This window comes from Rattus norvegicus, chromosome 2 (assembly GCF_021556685.1).
Source record: "Rattus norvegicus strain SHRSP/BbbUtx chromosome 2, alternate assembly SHRSP_T2T, whole genome shotgun sequence".
Taxonomy (NCBI): domain Eukaryota; kingdom Metazoa; phylum Chordata; class Mammalia; order Rodentia; family Muridae; genus Rattus; species Rattus norvegicus.
The window spans coordinates 155,818,015-155,837,727 of record NC_141535.1 but is presented as its reverse complement, the minus strand read 5'-3'; positions in this window follow the sequence as shown (position 1 = coordinate 155,837,727).

Below are 19,713 nucleotides of genomic sequence, written 5' to 3'. Positions count from 1 at the left end.
CTTGACTATAAAGCAAGGCAAAATAAAGGAAGCTAGAAATCACTTAAGTCAATAAACCCTGACATCAATGGCCTGTGTACAGGGTTTATTTGCATGCGGCCTTAGCATTTCTTTTATTTGGTCTCTTCCAAGTTGGAGCACAAAAGGTAAATGGAAGAAAACACAGAATGGAGCTGTTGTTGGCTTCGAATGCTTTGCTGTATTCCTACCTGAGGCAATATCCTTTATTGTCAGCAGCACACGGTTTTCCATTTCCATTCATCTTTCCAAATCAAATCACGAGGGCAGAAGAAATGCTCACATCTTAGCAGAGCTTGCAGCCACATGAGTTCAGCTCACTGGGACCCCGCCAATGATGGGAGGATGAGGGGGTGGGGGGATAGAGGATGGGGGCTCAGGGGTGGGGGTTGGGTGGGGGTTATACAACAAATCCCTCCCCTCCCAGTGAGGAACTCCCTCTGAAGCTCTACAATATGAAGGTATTTTGAGACAGGTTCTTACTATGCAGCCCCAGCTATGATCAAACTCACGGCAATCCCCCTGTATTGGCATTAGCTTCCCAAGTCCTGGGAATAAGGATGTCACCATCACTGAGGATCAAGCTGTTTACTGCTCTCTTTGAGATCTAAAACAAGCTTGTTTTGGACCAGGCCTGTGGTCCATTTTACCATATGTAAACACGTCTCTTAACATTTGTCCTACCCTATGATACTGCCATGTTAGGAACTGAACCCTTGAAGTGGGGGACATTCCCCATCCAAACAGCAGCACAATCACAGGCTGCCATCCCTCAGGGGAGCCTGCACAGGCTCCGCCTCTGTGTTCACACTCTCCTTGCCTGCCCCTGCCTCTGTGGAACCATTCATGGCTCCATCTTCATTTCAAAAAACTGCCACATAATTGACTTATACAACATGTCACCTTTTGAGATTTTTTTCAGTATAATGCCCTGGAGATCCAGGTTGGTCCATATGCCAACAGCTCATATTTTACTGCTGAGTATTAGCTCATGGCATAGATGCAGCAGAGTTTGTCTGTTCCTGACCTTGAACTAGAACAGTAAAGCTGATTTCCAAATCTGTTTACATCTGGCTTGTGAGAGCGTGAGTTTGGACTAAATGCTACAGTGTAAAAATGTGGACTCTCTCCACTAAGTACAAATGTAGTTGCATAAGAAGTTTATGAGCTGTCTCCCTAGTGTGGCTGTGTGTCATTACTTCCCCAGGAATACCTGAACAATCCAGTTTCTCTGCTTTCTCCCCAGCCTTTGGCATTGCAGCCACCACAGTAGCTCATCTGATGGATAAGCACTGTGTACTTACTATGGCTTTAATTAGCACTTTCCTAACGACTGCTCTTCAGCACCCTCTCAGGCGGCTCTTTTCCATCTGTAGCTCCTCCCTGCTGAAGTATCTTTCCACATCTTTTGCCCGTCTTCTAATTGAGCTCTAGTTTTTTTGGTTTTGTTTTTTGTTTCTTCATTTTGTTTGTTTGTTAACTGTTGAGTTCAAAAGTTGTCAACCGGGTAGCTTACGAATGCTTTCTCTCACTCTGAGGCTTGTCTTTCAGGGTCATAATAAGGTCTTCTCAGCACATATTTTAAGTTTGATATAAACCACTTGTCATCTTTTTTATGAGTGACATGGTGAGTGTCACCTCTAAGAATTTTTCATGGAGCTCTGAGTGTAAGCAAGTTTCCCCTCTCCTTTCTCCTAGATGTTGCTCTTACATTTGTGTGTCTCTGTGCACATAGGGTTGGTGGAAATCAGAAGACAACTTAAGGGACTTTGTTCTCTCCTTACCACATGGGTTATCAAACTCAGGTCCTCAGAGCTGGGAGCAAGTGCCTTTACCCTGTGAGCCATTTTGCCAGCTCTTAAAAGCTTTTATTCTTTTACATGTAGATCTGTGATCTATCTCTGAGGAACCGTGAGAACTGAGGGTGAGATCATGAGAGGTTGGCTCTTTTGCTTGCTTGTCTTTGGGTGTTTCATTTTTCCAATGTATTTGTGAGAACAACTCTTTTCCTCCATTGAACTGCTTTGCCCATTTGTCTTATGTCAGGTGGGCACCATGTACTGGTACTTAATCATAAAAAAGCAGATGCTCCAGCAGATACGTGTGCACTTAGTGTCACCGTAGCCAAAAGGTGAGAACAGCCAAAATGTCCACCAGCAGATGAATGACGGATGTTGTATGCATGCAGTACAATGTTTCATTTTGTCAATTGAGGTATTTTATTTATATGTATATCTTATAGCACTAGAAAAGTAGGTCCAGGATTCATTCTCTTCTGTGTAGTTTTGTCTTTCTTGGCATGGGCTAGGACACAAGCTGACATCATCAGTAAAATGAAACTAAATTGACGTTTGGGATCATATCATTTTTTCTAGTCCCTGAGATACTCATCTAATCTATCACTCACGACTCCATGGCCTGACTATGAGTTTACAACAGTCTCTCAGCTCACATCCACCAATGGCGGCATGCTTCACTACCACAGTTAGAAGCTGGACACTCTGGAAGCAGGTGTGAGGTCCTGGCATTTGCCTCTCTTGAAAGCATCGTGCAGGACACTCATGTGCACCACTCTGGAGCCAGGAATGATGGTGAAGAGAAGAGATGAAATGCAACATTACCTGGTCATAAAAACAGTGCTGACACACGCTCTGAGGTACACGCGCAGAAATGCTACAGTGAGTGAAAGGAAGCAGACACCACGGTGGCAGGTTCTGCCATCCCATTTGTCTGGTGGTTCTGTGGAGACAGAACAAAGGTTAGTGACCGAGTGGGGCAGGAAAGCTTCCAGATTTCCACCTAGATGATGAAAATTTGGAACTAGAAAAGCTTAAAGCACTGAAGTTTAGGCACATTCTATTTTATACAAATTTCATTTCTGGTTAAACACATTTCCATGGAGTGGCAGCACCTTCAGGGTGGTAGGCATGTAGCTACCACTGTGGTGTCACGCACAGGACCGACAAAAGAAAGCCGAGTGAGTGAGAGCAGCCAGTGTGCCCTTCCTATCTGGGCAGTTTCATCCGAGGCACAGATCCTTGGCCCAGCATGCATTCCGAAGCCCGTTACACTCAGGTGGGCTTGGCTGGACGAGTACACTGGTATGCTAGTGCCATCCCATTGACCCAAGAATGACACATAATGTCCAAGAATTGGATCTCAACAAACTACAGATTTGGCCAAGTGAGGTCCTTTGATCACTTTTCATTTTTCTGCTTACTCACTGTGGTGGTTTGAATTAGTTTGGCCCCATAGATACATGTGTTTCAATGCTTAGCCATAGGGAGTGGCACTCATAGGAGGTGTGGCCCAGTTGAAGTAGGTGTGGCCTTACTGGAGGAAGTGTAGACTGTGTAGACGGGCTTTGAGATCTCCTATGTTCAAGCTCTGCCCAGTGTGGAATCACAGTCTCCTTTGCATCAAGATGTAGAACTCTCAGTTCCTCCTCCAGCACCACGTCTGCCTGCTCATGATCACGCCTCCTCACAGCAATAAAACCCTCACTAACCCTTACTGAAAAAAAAAAAAAAAAAAACCTCCACGGCCTAGAATGCTGTCTTTAATTCCCAGTACTCAGGAGGCAGAAACAGGTGGATTTCTGTAAGTTCGAGGCTAACCTGATCTACATTGTGAGTTTTAGGACAGCCAGGGCTATGTAAAGCAGTGGTTCCCAACCTGTGGGTCACAATCTCTTTGGGGGTTGACCCTTTTACAGGGGTTGCCTAAGACCAAGAGAAAACAGATATTTACATTACAATCATAATAGTAACAAAATTACAGTTACAAAGTAACAACAAAAATGATTTTATGGCTGGAGGTCCCCACATGAGGAACTGTATTAGAGAGTCACACATTAGGAAGTTGAGAACACTAACATAAAGGGACCTCAACTTAAAAAGAAAATAAATAAACCTCCTCCAACTGTTAAAGGCACTGTTTGTGCTATTTCAAATTGTATACGTAGGGGCTGTGTGTGGCAGTACACGCATTTAATCCCAGAATTTGGAACATAGAGACAGGCAGACCTGTGTGAGTTTCAGGTCAGCCAGGGCTACATAGTGAAACTCTGTCTCCAAACAATAATATCAAATTGTATGTATGAAATAAGTGTATGGGGACTGGGGGGGAACAGGGCTTTTACTCCTCCCCTGCACTCTAGAGTGGTTCTAATAGCAGAAGCTGACGTTAAACTGTTTGGAGTTTCACAGCTTCTCTTCCTTCTGACGTTTACAGTGAAGAGGAAACTTCCAGAAGGCATTACAAAGACCCACATGAACTCTCACCAAGTGCTGCCTCTTCAGATCCACAGGACACTCCAGCCTTGTATTTGAAGAGGGCTGTGCCTGTGGCTTGCTTTCTTCACTAGATACGCTGGAGGTTAACTGCTGAGGACAGCCTCATCTTGTGCCTGGTTCTGACTCAAGAGTTTCAGGCCTCAAACCACCGATTCGCTGACATCGTGGATCTGATGTGAGGATTGATTTTTGCTGCCTTGTCCTTCTACTCAAATGCTGACAGTGGGGATGGTAAGAGAATCTGCTCATGTCAAATTCCTGCTTAGAGTGCCCCATACCCCACCGCCTCAGAACACAGTGTCATATAAACCCCTTGGCTGGTAGCTTCCTCTGCTCCCTTCTCTAACCCCAAGTCCCAGTCTCCAGTTGTTGCAGGATTCTTGTGTTTCCAATACCAGCCCTGACCCCTGCTCTTTGCATGGTGAATTTCACTTATGCTGTTGACTTGTTCTCCTTTCACATAAGACTAAAGGCAAAGATTAGGCCAGGAATATAATAGATGTTCCAGTGTTTTAAGTTTTGTGGGTATAGCTCAGTGGTAGAGTGCTTGCTTAGCATCCACCAGACCCTGGGTTCATACGCCAGCGCGCGCGCGCGCGCGCACACACACACACACACACACACAAACACACACACACACACACACACACACACACCATGGATTGATTTGTAACATTTATAATCTATAAATACTTAACAGGTGCTTCTAGTGCCAGCTTGTTCTTTATGGCTGTGACACAGCAAGTTCAGAGAAGAAAATCTCCTGTCCTTGTGGACTGTGCCCGACAGTGTTAGCAAGTGAATGTACACTACAGCAGTCAGACAACATCCAAGTGATGTGAGGAAAAATAGAATGAGGAGAGGGGAGAGAAAGTTCTGTGAAAAGGAGGGAATTGTTCATATTGTAACTACTCAGGAAAGAGTTAACAGAAAAAGGAAGTCTCTCACTGCTGCCCCCCACCCCCAGCCACCACCGCACTGCCAGACCATCCCCAGAAGAGGTTGAATTCCTCCAGCACCAGCAGCAAGATGAGCCTCCCTGAAGAAGACTGATGGGGCCAGCCCTCTAAGACTTTAGGAGCTTGTGTCGCCACCCTCTTTCAGGAGAGAATGCTGACCATCCCAGAGAGGTTCTGCATCATCTGGTGGTGAACCTGAAGGCAACATGGAAGAATGAGCAGGAAGGTGCATTTTACAAGTGACCTTCCCTATACATCCTTACACTTCTCTCTCTAGCCAGGGTTGGTCTAGTCAGTAGATGGACAGGATTGGAAAATAAGAAAATGAATAAATACTTGAGCACAGAGGAAAATGACGTGAGAGGGGGAGACAAGTCCACAGCACATGGTGCTGAGAATGCAGCAGGGTGGTCCTGAGGTGAGAAAGCAGCTGCATACCTGATCAAAAGCCACCCAAACTCCACCCCACCCCAAGCACTAGAGTTTGATGCTGTACCAAACTGGATTAAAGAATGGAGAAACAGGAAGCCTTCTCCTGCCAGGTTGGGCTGAACAGTGGCTTTTGCCAGAACTAGAGCAGCAAAGTTCTTAGTTTTAAACCACTAAGTACTCTGTACTTTCTTTTAAAGTGTATTTCTGGCTAGGTGTGGTGGCACATATATTTAATCTCAACACTCATAAGGCAGAGGCAGGCAGATCCTTGTGAGTTCCAGGCCAACCTAGTCTACAAAGTAAGTTCCAGGTCAACCAGAGTTACATAATGAGACCCTATTTAAAAATAAAGTATATTTCTATTCATTCATCTTCCCCTATTTCTAGAATACAAAGGAGTTATCCTGACCTATGAAATGCAATCATATTAAGAAACAAAAAGAGGAACTGGGGAGATGCACAGTGGTTAAAGGCACTGGATGGTCTTCCTGAAGAGCTGGGTTTAATTCCCAGAACCTACGTGGCAGCTCAGTCTCTGAGGTTACAACAACTCTAGTGGTGCACAGAACTATATGCATGTAAAATACCCATACACATAAATTTTTAAAAAGAAGAAATGAGAGGGTCTTTAAATATCCAATGATTAACGTAAAGTCAAGATCTGCAGTCACTGTCCCCAATACAAAATTTACGCTTGAAATGAACCAGCTACAGCCCAACTTGAAATCAGAAGAGAATTCTGTCCTAAAGCAAAGTGGCAGCCTACAGCAGGATGAGCAATTCCAGCTACCCCTTCATCAGGTGAAATGGCAGAAGACTCTGGAGCCAGGGTGTCTCCACACCTTACACAGCCGGTCTGGCCTCCGTCTGTTCTTCTGTGAATGGGAAATGAGCAATCCTGGAGGGTTCATGAGATAGTGGAGGTAAAGCCTTTCTCACAGTGTCTGGCCAGCAAGAGACCACAGCACTCACCAATACTGATGCTGTCACCAGTCTGCTTTCAACACACCACACACCTCCTGCCTCGGTCTCCCTCTGCTGGGCTGAAATGCTTTCTCCATGATATGTATGGCTAAGTCCTTCTCCTTTCTCACAACACTATGGTTTTCCTACAGGACATTTAAAATCAAAACACTCACAGGCTGGGGCAATATGTACTAGCATTCTTATCTAGCCTATGTACTGTCAAAAGTAAGAATACACATGCTTTTCCTACTTGCCTGTCTAGACTGGCAGCAACCGTCCCCTGCCCTGACTCTTCTCTACAGCACTTCTCATATTCCAATAACCAACTTGTCTGCTTCCTCTGTCTGATATAAGGACTGCGGACCTCGGCACAACTAACTCCATGTTGGAAGTACCATCCAAGCCACAAAACTCAGCAGGTAGACAGCAGCACCCGCCAGAACTAAAGCAAATGCCCAAACCACCGAAGTCCATAGTTCTAGCCTCTGATGTACTCCAGATGTACATCGTCTCTAAATGTACCGACCTTGCTTTTTGGCTCCTATAGTTCGGCTTCTGGCTAGCTGTTCTTGTAAAGTGATGTATGTCAACTCAGAACATGGTTTTTGGACTTATGAGCTCACCCTGAGAAACGTTTAGGTCTACCTGAGATCCCAACTGCCCAGGGTAGTTGTTAGTTGACTACTAAAGACTTTTTATAGATACCCATATTATCTACCCCCCTCTATTGAATAAGAGCTACTTCTATCTTATACACTAACAGCTAAAGCAGCAGGAGAGACTAAAGCCTCATGGACGAGTGGAGGGAGGTAATCAATCAATAACAGATGTGCCACCTCACAGCTGATTGATTACAGGCAGCCCTCCTCATGCCTACAGGAACCAGACATTCAAATGGTGACCCAGCCCAAGTTTAGACTTTTGGGGCCTGTAGTAACAACTCTAAAACACGTCAGAAGTGTCAGAGATGTGGTGATGAGAAAAGCAATCTGGTGGCAGAAACCATTTTTCAGTCTTTCAGTGAGCTTAGAATCAGTAACAATCACTTTCTACAAGGCAGGGCTAGAATTACTCAGGATGGGGTTGTTTGTATTTTGTTTTCTGAGACAGGATCTCTCTATTAGTATTAGATCAGGCTGGCCTCAAACTCAGAGCTCCTCCTGCCTTTGCCTCCTTGCATGCTGGGATTAAGACACGACCACCATGCCCAGCTTAAATGAACTTCTGTGTTTGTGTTTTAACAAATACAGAGAAGGAAGCAGAATGCGTATATTAGTGAAGAACTGCCAGTTCTTCATGCAGCTGCTCTAAGTAGCTCTCAGGCTTTCATTTGCAGCTGTGTCATGACACCTGACAAAGACAGGTCAGCCAGTCCCTGGTACCTTATGTACCATGAACCTTGGAGACACTCACCAGGCTCCCCAGTGTGAACTACAGGACTTGGAAAGGTGCATATTCTGGAGAGGCACCATTCTGGAGAGGCACCAGGGCTCCTGATTATTAATGAGAGGTACATGCCTGCACAGGTCACTGGTGAGAGGGTGTCTTTTCGGCCAGCGAGAAGCAATCTAGCAGAACAGAAAACGTGCCCCAGAAAGGGTATCAAAGGCAGACAGTGAGTCAGAGAGCAGGTGGAACTGGGAAGCTCGCCCAGTCGGTCCCAAAGCCAATCCATGTGCAGCAGCCTTGGATTGTGCCTACCTCTCCCTTGCCAGATAGCAGGGTTTGAGAAGCCGTGAGCTCTCCCATGTGCAAGTATATGAGCTGGAATATTTCCCCAACAAATACCATTTTTAAGACATGCAGAAGGAGAAAATATTAAGCATAAAGCTGCACTGAGCTCCATATCCTATCATTGTCACTTTGTGTGCGCTGCGGCCAGAACACAGGCTTCCCTGTGGGTTCTGTGTTCTATAGATTGCTAGCTGGGAATGAGCATGGATTTCTGAACAGCCTGCACAGCCTTCCCACCCTTTAGCTCCCACAGACTCAACCCTTTCCAACAGAGGCCACCATTTTAGTCTTCCAGTTTCTAGTCAACTTCCCCCTACTCAATTCTTTTAAAAAAGATGCGATTCCTCTCTCATAGCTAGGTTATAGGCTCTTACCAGGCAGAAAAACACTTAAGACCTTTTTCTTTTCTTTTCCTTTGTTTTTTTAAAGTAAGGGTTAGTAGCTACAGAAATAGACAACACTGCTCTTTAATAAGCAAGCTGAGCAATCCACAGGGAGAGCTCTGAGCTGGGAATGATGGCACATCTTTCCCAGGAGTCTGAGGCAGAAGGATCATCAGTTACAGGCCAGTGTGAGCTCCACAGTAAGACCCTATCTCAGCCTAGATCGTCTCCAGCCTAGATCCCATCGGTGTTTGTCTCTCTTCCTCTCCTCCCTACCTATTCAAGCTTAAGCTCCCTCCCTGTCTGAACTCTGAAAACTGCCCCCCATTTCCTAGCTCACTGGACTAGAAATAAACAAACATGATCCTCCTTCACCCTTGGTCTGACCTAGCCTGGGAACTTACTCCAGGAGATCCAACCATGTTCCTAGCACCCAAACTGCGACTGGATAGGTACCCAAGGCCACCGCTGTGCTCACTCCAGTTCTAAGCCATGAGGGAGTGTTAGATGCAGTCATGATAAGGGCTGCAGGAGCAGGTGCTTCTGCCCTCTGCTGAAGCCCAGCAGTAGCACCCGTCAGGTGAGTAAGGCTCCAGCTCAGCTCCCCATCACCTGAGGCAACATTTGCTTTATCAGAAACAGTGAAATGAACTGAGGAGGTACAAAAGTGGAGAGGTCTGTAAGCTCTGCAAAGGTAAGAAACATGTGTGTCTTATTTATACTTCATACTTGGCACCTTCAAGTGTCTTGACTGGTGGCTTTCAAGATACTTGTTGAAATAATGACTTAGGAAGTAGCAGTCTTTGGTCTTCAAATTGCTGTCCTTTGAGGAAAGTAAGTTAGTAAGCATGTTATTCTACTCATTATGGGAAGCTTGCAAGTGCAGGAACAGGTGGACAGGTTACACTAAACTTCCTTTTGATGGGGCTGGGGAGAAGGTTCAATTCATCAAGTGCTTGCCACCTGAGTTCCATCCACAGAACCCCAAGATTATAAAGTCAGGCATGGGGGCATTTGTTTGTAATGCCAGTGCTTAGACAAGACAGACAAAAAGACTTCTAGTGCTTACTGGCCAGCTAGCCTAACCTACTCAGTAGGCTCTAGGCTAATGAAAGACCCCCTCCCAATCTCAAAAAACAAGATGAATGGTGCCTGACAAATGACTCTGAAAGTTAACTTCTGTTCTAGACACACACACACACACACACACACACACACTCAGAAGAAAAAAAGCAACTTTTACTCTTGGTGAGTTTATAGCTCCTTTAAAACATCTAGGCAGACACATTTTAGATGCTTGTGGGTTTGATCAGCAATAACATAAAATGCTATGACACCTAGACAATACTTCATGGCATAAATTTTTATTAAAATTGAAAACTATAGAAAAAAAGTGACTAATGAGCTGGGACTTGAAACAGGCAGGTGGTTCAGGAGTGGGGCCATATAAAATGAACAAAACCGACCTCATTACCAAGACTAAGGGCCAGCCCTTGATTCAGAAAAGGAGCCTAGTGCTTCTCATAGGCAATTGCTAACCGCTGCCCTCTACCACAAAAGGCCCAAGATCCATCAAAGAAGCCACATCAGAACCAGAGGGGCAGTGATGAGAAGCAAGTAGCCTTATGACCACCTTCCTTAGGTCCTGCTAATGACTCATGCAGCCCAGCTGTACTATGCCTCCTCATTCTGGGGCTCAAGGGATTCCCAAGGTACTCTGGGTGAGTCCTGGTACCTCAGGGAGGGTCCAGAACTGCCTGAGGCTCTAGAGTGACGAGTCTCCTGTCACATCTCCTCCAGTTCTGTAGGTGGCCAGAGAACAAAGGTTCTCTTGAGATCCAGGTTGGTCTGCACACATGGGTGTAGACGTAAGCCAGGGGATTCGCTGACTTACAGTACTTAAGTAATGTATAGGCTACAGACTGAGACAAAGTCCATATGAGAATAAGTTTATCCATGCATAACCAGTAGGACGCTACGGGGACATGAGAAAGCCAGAGGGCCACCTCTCTTAACGATCAGTAGGACAAAGTATCTACTTACCTGAACAGGATATTAGTTATGTAAAGTTGAAGAGGAGGGAGCTAGGCGTAGTATTTCACTGCAGATTTGAGATGAGCCTGGGCATAAGACACTGGGAGCAGAGGGAGGGGAAGAGATGAGGACGAGGAAGATGCTTGTTCAGTGCTTGCCCACTGGTCCTCAGCTATTCCCAGCACTCATCCTGGACCTTCCCTACAAAGTATTTGCTTTGTTCAAATTCCACTACTCTCTTCTACTCCACCTAGTCTCTGCTATTCTGTAGTACTATGGGTAGGCCCCATTTTGGAGGGGTAATAAAGTTATACTGCAGTCAAAGGACAAATGAAAACCCAGTGAGTGTCTTAACAAAACTTGGTAGCAGGCATCAAATAACATGTTCTATTGTAAAATAAATGTAGCTAGGAGAGAATTCTCTACTGCACCTTTGCAGTAAATGGCTTTTTAAAGCCTCACTTACTACCCTGAAATAAAAGTCAAGTAAACTCCACATCAGCATAACTTCCAAAAACAGGGGGAGGGGGCAACAACAGTTCTAATCATATTGCTTCATCTGTATTGAGTATCATGGAGGTAACAGCTATGAATGTAAGCTAAGATACACAGCTAAAGTCTATCAGTCACTCATGTGCCAACAGCAGTGTTGATGGTAGTGAGCAATTCTGGGTAAAGTTCCAAGCAAACTAAAGTCTTTACTTGATTTACATAGTCATTACATTCCTAAGAACTCAGCTATATAAAACTCAATTACTCTATATTTAAATGTAAACAGACTTAGGCAGCAACCTTAATTATATAATGCCAGAAGACTTTCAAGATGAGCTAAAATCAAAGAGGGAAGGATAACACTTGCTTTTAAGAACCTCTTTTCTGGACCATATGCTGCCTAGCATCTACCTGAGGTTTCCAGGCCACCACTGTGACAAGTGCCATAATGGTAAAATAAATGTTCCTCAGGGAGTAGTACCTGTCTTTGGCAGGGGCCTCAGACTGCCTTTAATTTGATAATGTGAGCTGAAAAGATGCAAAGACAAAACTACTTTTTTTTTATAATTCTTTTTTTTTATTAACTTAAGTATTTCTTATATACATTTCGAGTGTTATTCCCTTTCCCGGTTTCCGGGCAAACATCCCCCTCCCCACTCCCCTTCTTTATGGGTGTTCCCCTCCCCATCCTCCCCCCATTGCCACCCTCCCCCCAACAATCTAGTTCACTGGGGGTTCAGTCTTACCAGGACCCAGGGCTTCCCCTTCCACTGCTGCTCTTACTAGGATATTCATTGCTACCTATGAGGTCAGAGTCCAGGGTCAGTCCATGTATAGTCTTTAGGTAGTGGCTTAGTCCCTGGAAGCTCTGGTTGCTTGGCATTGTTGTACATATGGGGTCTCGAGCCCCTTCAGGCTCTTCCAGTTCTTTCTCTGATTCCTTCAACGGGGGTCCCGTTCTCAATTCAGTGGTTTGCTGCTGGCATACGCCTCTGTGTTTGTTGTATTCTGGCTGTGTCTCTTCGGGAGACATCTACATCCGGCTCCTGTCGGCCTGCACTTCTTTGCTTCATCCATCTTGTCTAATTGGATGGCTGTATATGCATGGGCCACATGTGGGGCAGGCTCTGAATGGGTGTTCCTTCTGTGTCTGTTTTAATCTTTGCCTCTCTATTCCCTGCCAAGGGTATTCTTGTTCCCCTTTTAAAGAAGGAGTGAAGCATTCACATTTTGATCATCCCTCTTGAGTTTCATTTGTTCTAGGCATCTAGAGTCATTCAAGCATTTGGGCTAATAGCCACTTATCAATGAGTGCATACCATGTATGTCTTTCTGTGATTGGGTTAGCTCACTCAGGATGATATTTTCCAGTTCCAACCATTTGCCTATGAATTTCATAAACTCGTTGTTTTTGATAGCTGAGTAATATTCCATTGTGTAGATGTACCACATTTTCTGTATCCATTCCTCTGTTGAAGGGCATCTGGGTTCTTTCCAGCTTCTGGCTATTATAAATAAGGCTACAATGAACATAGTGGAGCACGTGTCTTTTTTATATGTTGGGGCATCTTTTGGGTATATGCCCAAGAGAGGTATAGCTGGATCCTCAGGCAGTTCAATGTCCAATTTTCTGAGGAACCTCCAGACTGATTTCCAGAATGGTTGTACCAGTCTGTAATCCCTCCAACAATGGAGGAGTGTTCCTCTTTCTCCACATCCTCGCCAGCATCTGTTGTCCCCTGAGTTTTTGATCCTAGCCATTCTCACTGGTGTGAGGTGAAATCTCAGGGTTGTTTTGATTTGCAACAAAACTACTTTTTTTAACCCCAACTCCTATACCCCTCACCAAACTAGCCTCTTGGAGGACCTTTGCTTCAATGGCCACACTTAGAAAATATGAGTATAATATTTGAAAGTGTAGCCAACAATTGAATTACTAAGTGTAAGCAAACAGCAACTGGAAGAATCTGGAGATTTCTCGTGAGTGGAGAACCTAATGGTCACCGAGCTCGCCTCTCATCGCACAAATAACAAAGAACTAATCAGGAGGGCAGGGAGTGAATGGCAATCTCTAGGGTAACCAGTCTGGTTCCTGCTGGTGCCACGGAGGCTCCGTGACTTTCTGACCCTAATTGGAGTCCAGGAGATTAAAGTCAGCTCTCATGACATAGAAATCCCTAATGAACCTTTCTTCGTCTTTATGGTCCTATCATGAGAAAAGAGAACTTATATAATCAGTAAATACTCTAGTAAATAAGGTAAGCAATACTGATGATCATCAATTCAACATAGGAAATTAAGCAACAAAATGTTTATTTCCATTTTTTCTGTAAATGTGTAGGGTTTATATAAATACAAAGACAACCCTGAATTGAATGATCTACATTTTAAATTTTTTCTTCCAAACCTAGCTTTAAATTATAACCCAAAAGTCACTAAGAAAAAAAATATCTAAAAAGCTTCACTGTTCAAAGCCTAGCAAAACTCAAAATATCCTGATCCTCTCAAGTGGGGAGACTCATGTGATTACAGAGGAATCAAGTGAGTGCTGTTAGCCACAGGACCAAGACTGCTCCAGGGTGAAGCTGGTGCCTCCTGAAGACTGATGGCAACGTCAGTACCGTCAGTCACCACCGCCACCTGGTGGACACTCCAACCAACTCAAAACCATTGCCCAACCCGAGCTTCACTTAAAAACAAAAGGTAGGAAAACATTTCCATTATTTGATAATGTCCTTCATTATCTTAGTTTCAGAAGGCCAAAATCCACACCATTGCCTTACTCAAGGGCTATATACCTCATTTTAATACAGACTCTGACTGGTTCCAATTACTTATAAAGCACTAAGCAGAGCATGACATCACACATGAAAATTCAAATTGTGCAAGCAATACTCAACCAGACCTCAAGTCATTCAACAATATTTTTTATTATTTATATTTCCATAATCAGAGTTAACTTTCCAACATGTGGTTCCCAGGGATTTAGGACATTAAGAACATTTACCCACTGAGCTATCATACCAGTCAGTCCTCCATGTTTTATTTGTGTGTTTTGAAACAGCTCTCACCATGTACCCCTAGCTGGCCTGAACTAGCTATATAGACTGTAGACCTTCCCGAAACTCAAAAATTTGCCTGCCCCTGCCTCCCCAGATCAAGATTAAAGGCATGCACCACTGCGCCTGGCTTCTCAACTACTTTTATTTTTGTGTATGAGTATTGTGCTAACATATATGTCTGTGTGTCCCATGTATGCCTGATGCCCAGAGAAGGGAAGCAGACCTCCTAGAACTGGAAGTACAGGGTTCTTACAGAGTTGTGAGGCACTATGTGCATACTGCAATAGAACCTGGTGACCTCTGGAAGAGCAGCCAATTCTCCTAACCACTGAGCCATCTCTCCAGCTACGTTCTCAACAATATATAATACAAAGGCCTTTATACTATTTGAAAATCTAAATTTCAGATGTCAGTGGTCCTACCTAGTAAGACACAAATCTTAATATAAAGAACATATAACTGTTAACTACATCAAAGTGAAACTTGTTTCGTAAAGGCTAACAGCAGGATATATCAATGTCCAAACCCACCAAGAGCCATTTATATAAGTAATATCCTTCAAATCAACATTCAGAAATGGAATCTCAAGTATCTAGATAATGAAAGGTTATTCAATGTTATCAACTAATGTAACTAAAATGAATACCACTTTTATCACCTTCCAGGCTGACAAAAAATTAAAATGGAAAAGTCTAATATTATAAAAATGTTTGGCAAAGTCAAGAAAGAAAAACCCGTGTATACTGATGGTAGAACTCTGGAGACCTTGAACATACATACAATAGCTACCTATTGCTAGCCAACAGACAATGCCCACTCCAACCTCCCCAGATTTAATGATCAAAATAGCACTTGCTCTCTTAGCTTCTGTGGGTCAGATGCCCAGACACGTCTTACTTGAGTGTCTTCAAGTCGAAATACTGTGGTTGAGGGTTAGGTGCTATATTATGGAGGGTCATGGTATTCTAGAGAGCCTCAGAAATCAGGGTAGGCCAGATCTGACCCTCTTGTACCAGGATGTAACTGGACTATAACTGAAAAGAATGTCTGTATTTGATGGTTGCTAAGGGTAGGAGACACATATCCCAATGTTCAGAATGGAGTGTGTACTCATGCAGGTAGGGGCCCTAGGTTGCAAGGTGCAGTCTATGCGTGTAGACATGCAGGTAATAGTTTTAGGATGATGCCAGGTGTGGTATTAGAAGAGGGGCGTATGCATAGTCCAAGTCAAGTGGATTCTTGTAGTAGTATTACCTATTGCCTAAATAATGTTTTATTGAACTGTTTTCCATTAAGTATAGTAAGATCTAGGGAAAATCACTGACTCTGGTGAGTAAATACACAAGACAAAGCATTGGCATTTTGTAATTTCAAAATGAAAGAAAACACTCAGCAAAAACACCACATTATGCCAATCAGAAGAGTACAGGAGGTAACTGAACTCTCAATGGCTAAAGCTAGGATAAGTCTAACAAGATAAAGCAGTATAAGATCATAATACAAAATATAAAATATATACCCATGAATCCATGCCGAGTTAAGTGATTTAAGAATACACAGGACAAATCTGCCATGAAAATGAATTTCAAAGTTTATGGACTTTACTCTCAGGAGTGAATAGAAAAACTCACTACCTCTTTGCTATGAACAGTACACAACGATTGTCTTCTAAAGGAAGGCGGGGGAGGAGTCACTTTACAGGGTAATAAGCATTCATCTAGCATGCTTAAGACCCCGGGGTGGTGGGAGGGGTTCAATTTTCTGTCTTGCAGTAGTGAGGACTAAACCTAGGCTTCAAGCACATTACACAGATGCTATACCACTGAGCTATACCCTATTATTTCTCTATCTGCATCACAAGGCCTGCCTAGAATTGCTTATTTCACACTTCATAAACTAGCACTAATGTATATTACCTCCAAGTACTGTGAAGAAGTTATAGGTACGCATCTATGTGAAACTGAAAGAAGGAAATGTCTGAGAAGCATACCTGCTTTGCTAACCCCAGCACAATAAATGCAAGCAGCCCTGCTAGAGAACTGTGGCTACCCAGACTGCCCCACCCCTAAGAGCTCACTGAAAATTAAGCCTTTTCCCCAACATTAGAATTCGCTGAGTACTTTCACCACAGTACTTTCCAATTAGAAATATTTGACAGATCTCTTGCCTTCATCAAGGCCTGCCTTCCTCGAACTGGTCAAGTTATTTGAACATGTGACAGAAGGCCAGGCATGGTGGTACTTATCTTTAACCCCAGCACTTGGGAGGCAAAGGTGGATCTGAGTTTGAGGTCAGCCTGATCTATAGAATGAGCTGCCTGTCACAAACAAAAAACTTATTGTGTGACAAACTGAGAAGCTGAGAATAATCAACCCTTACATATATGACTTTTATGAAAGTCTCTCATGATTCCTTCAAACAGGTGAGTCAGCTGAGAGCTGTACCGTGTCTAAGAAACAGCAGTGCCTCATGAAGCAAAGTAAGGCAAGGGTATAATGTAGGGCCTGATCAAAAGAAATCCAAACCACAACCCAACCCTGAACATTTTATATAGCAGAAAGACAGATGTCAAAAAACTAGAATCTAACTTGAAGGAGCATCCGCTGGTCAGTTCAGCATTAAATTAAAAAAATTAATTGTGCAGCAATAAGAGCAAACAACCTGCTATGGGCTGAATGTACATTCCCCAAATTTACATAATAAAATCTAATCCTGTTACAGCTTTAAGAAGGTAATTAGTAATTAGGTCATGACAGTAGCACCCTTATCAAGAAATTAGTGCTCCAAGCTGACTCAGAAGGGGCTTGCTCTGTGCCTGTGAGGACTCAGCAGGAAAGCTGTAAGGCCCTCCCTGGAGCATAATCATAATGGAATCCTGATCTTGACTTTCTAGTCTCCAGAAACATCCAAGTTTGCAGTGTCTGTGTGGCCTGGTCTATATTATTTTTCACAGCACCCTGTATTAAGATGAATACTATTTAAAAAAAAAATAGAGAAAAGGAACTACAAACAACTGAGGAAAGTTGGGAACAGGAGACGTGGTTTTCTCCAGCGAAGAGTACATCAATTGTCCAGTGCCAAATGGCCAGCCCTGAAAACATACATACAAGAACAGAGCAGGCTACATTTGGGAATACATATATATCGACATATGTACATGCAATAACAATTGGCAAAAAAAGAAGCTACATACTTGAAGGAGCATGGGAAGGAATATATGGGAAAGTTGGGTAGAAAGGGGGAAATGTTCTAATTATAATCTCAAAAAAAAAAAAAAAAATGGGCAAAAGATCTGAAAAGTCGTTTTATCCAGGGAGACAAATAGATAACTAGCATATGAAAGGATAGTACTAAGAAAATACCCATTAAAAAAAAATTCACAAAAAGAGGGCTGGAGATGTCGATCAATGCTGGACTACTTGCCGAAAGTACATAGCCCTGAACCAGTCCTTGGCATTACATAGACACTCAAAAAAGGTCACAAACCCTATCAGGCTAATCTTAAAAACACTGTCAAGGATAGAGAGTACTGAAACTCTCATCCACTGCTGATCTGAAACCCAATAAACAGCACAGGCACTTTGGCAGATTCTTGTAAGATTAAATACATTCACTGTAGGACGTAACAAGCCCATCCGAAGTCACTATTGTTTTTCTCTGGTGTGGGAATCAAAGCCAGGGCTTCACACAAGCTAAGCCAGTATACTACCACTACACTATATCCACAGATTCAACTGACTGTCCAGTTCTTTACTACGGGAAAAAGCAAAAACAAATCAGCCATAAAAACCTGTACAGAAATCTTCACAGCAGTTTTAAGAACAAAAGCTAAAAACAAATGTGCCTTGACAGAGGAATGGGTAAATGCAGTCCATTTATACTGTGTAGTGTCAGAAATAAAAGGAAATGTTGGAAATATGTAGCCTGGCATGAACTTCAAGTAACTAGGCTAAGTGAAAGAAACCAAAGTGAGGAAAATAAATAAATAACCCTCGTACTATGTGATGTCACACATTTACTTTAGGAGAAGCAAATTAAGTTCAGAAACCAGATGAGATATTGCTAAGGGAATAGAGGAAAAATTTAAAAATAAAGGGGTGTATGTTTGTGTGTGTGTGTGTGTGTGTGTGTGTGTGTGTGTGTGTGTGTGTTAGAGCTGACCTGAACTTTGTGATTATATAATCTGCACATGTAAAATTTCAGATATATCAAAGAGTGAATTTGGCTAAGGGCTGGAGAGATGGCTTAGTGATTAAGAGCACTGACTGGTCCTAAGTTCAATTCCCAGCAACTACATGGTAGCTCACAACCATCTGTAAAGGGATCCAATGTCCTTTTCTGATGTGTCTGAAGCAGTGATAATGTACTCATATACATTAAACAAATATATCTTTTTTAAAAAAGAGCAAGTAATAATAATGATTGCACACACTTAAGCCATACTAGATTTTGTGGGGTGACTTAAGGTCTGCAATAATTTAAAAAAAATGAACACACAATTCTCCATGAAGAAAAGCTTGTCCTCAGAACAGGAAGCCAGAAAAGAATGTTCAGTTTGGGAGCATTTGGACTAATGGCAGCACACGCACCTATGATAATGCACCATGTGTGGCATCACTTTAGGGTGGTGCTGCCAAAAGACTATGACCTCAATCTAGTCACAGGAAAAGATGACGAAGCCAAACAGAGGTCACTCTGTAAGATACCTATCTGTCTTGGATTTTATTAAAAATGTCAATTAAAGAAAACAGACTCTTAAAGAAAGGGCTGGTCCAAAACAAACACATATGAGATGCCAATGTAACACAGAACCTTACATTCAAGTTTTCTGAAAAGGACTTTACAGAGACAAATGCCAGGACCTCGGTATTCTTTTTTTTTTTTTTTTTTTTTTCCTTTTCTTTTTTTCGGAGCTGGGGACCGAACCCAGGGCCTTGCCAGGGCCTTGCGCTTGCTAGGCAAGCGCTCTACCACTGAGCTAAATCCCCAACCCACAGGACCTCGGTATTCTAATGATTGAGTAAAAGTTTAGAGTCAGTGTTAATTTCTGAATGGTATATTAATTACTATTAAAGAATTTCTTGTTTTTAGAATAAAAGTACTAATCTCTGACAGAGTTGTCCAACTTCTAGATACTGCAACACAACACTCTTGGGACATAGAGCTATCCTAGAACACATGTAACACTTGGGTGCTGGTGGGGCATGCCAATGCTAAAAAGGCATCACCCTTCTTTTTTTTGGTTGTGGCGGTGGTGGTGGAGGAGAGGAGTGACATGCTGGGTACTCAGTCCAGAGTTAGACCATAAGCAAGAGTTCTCTCAACCCCCAGCCAATCT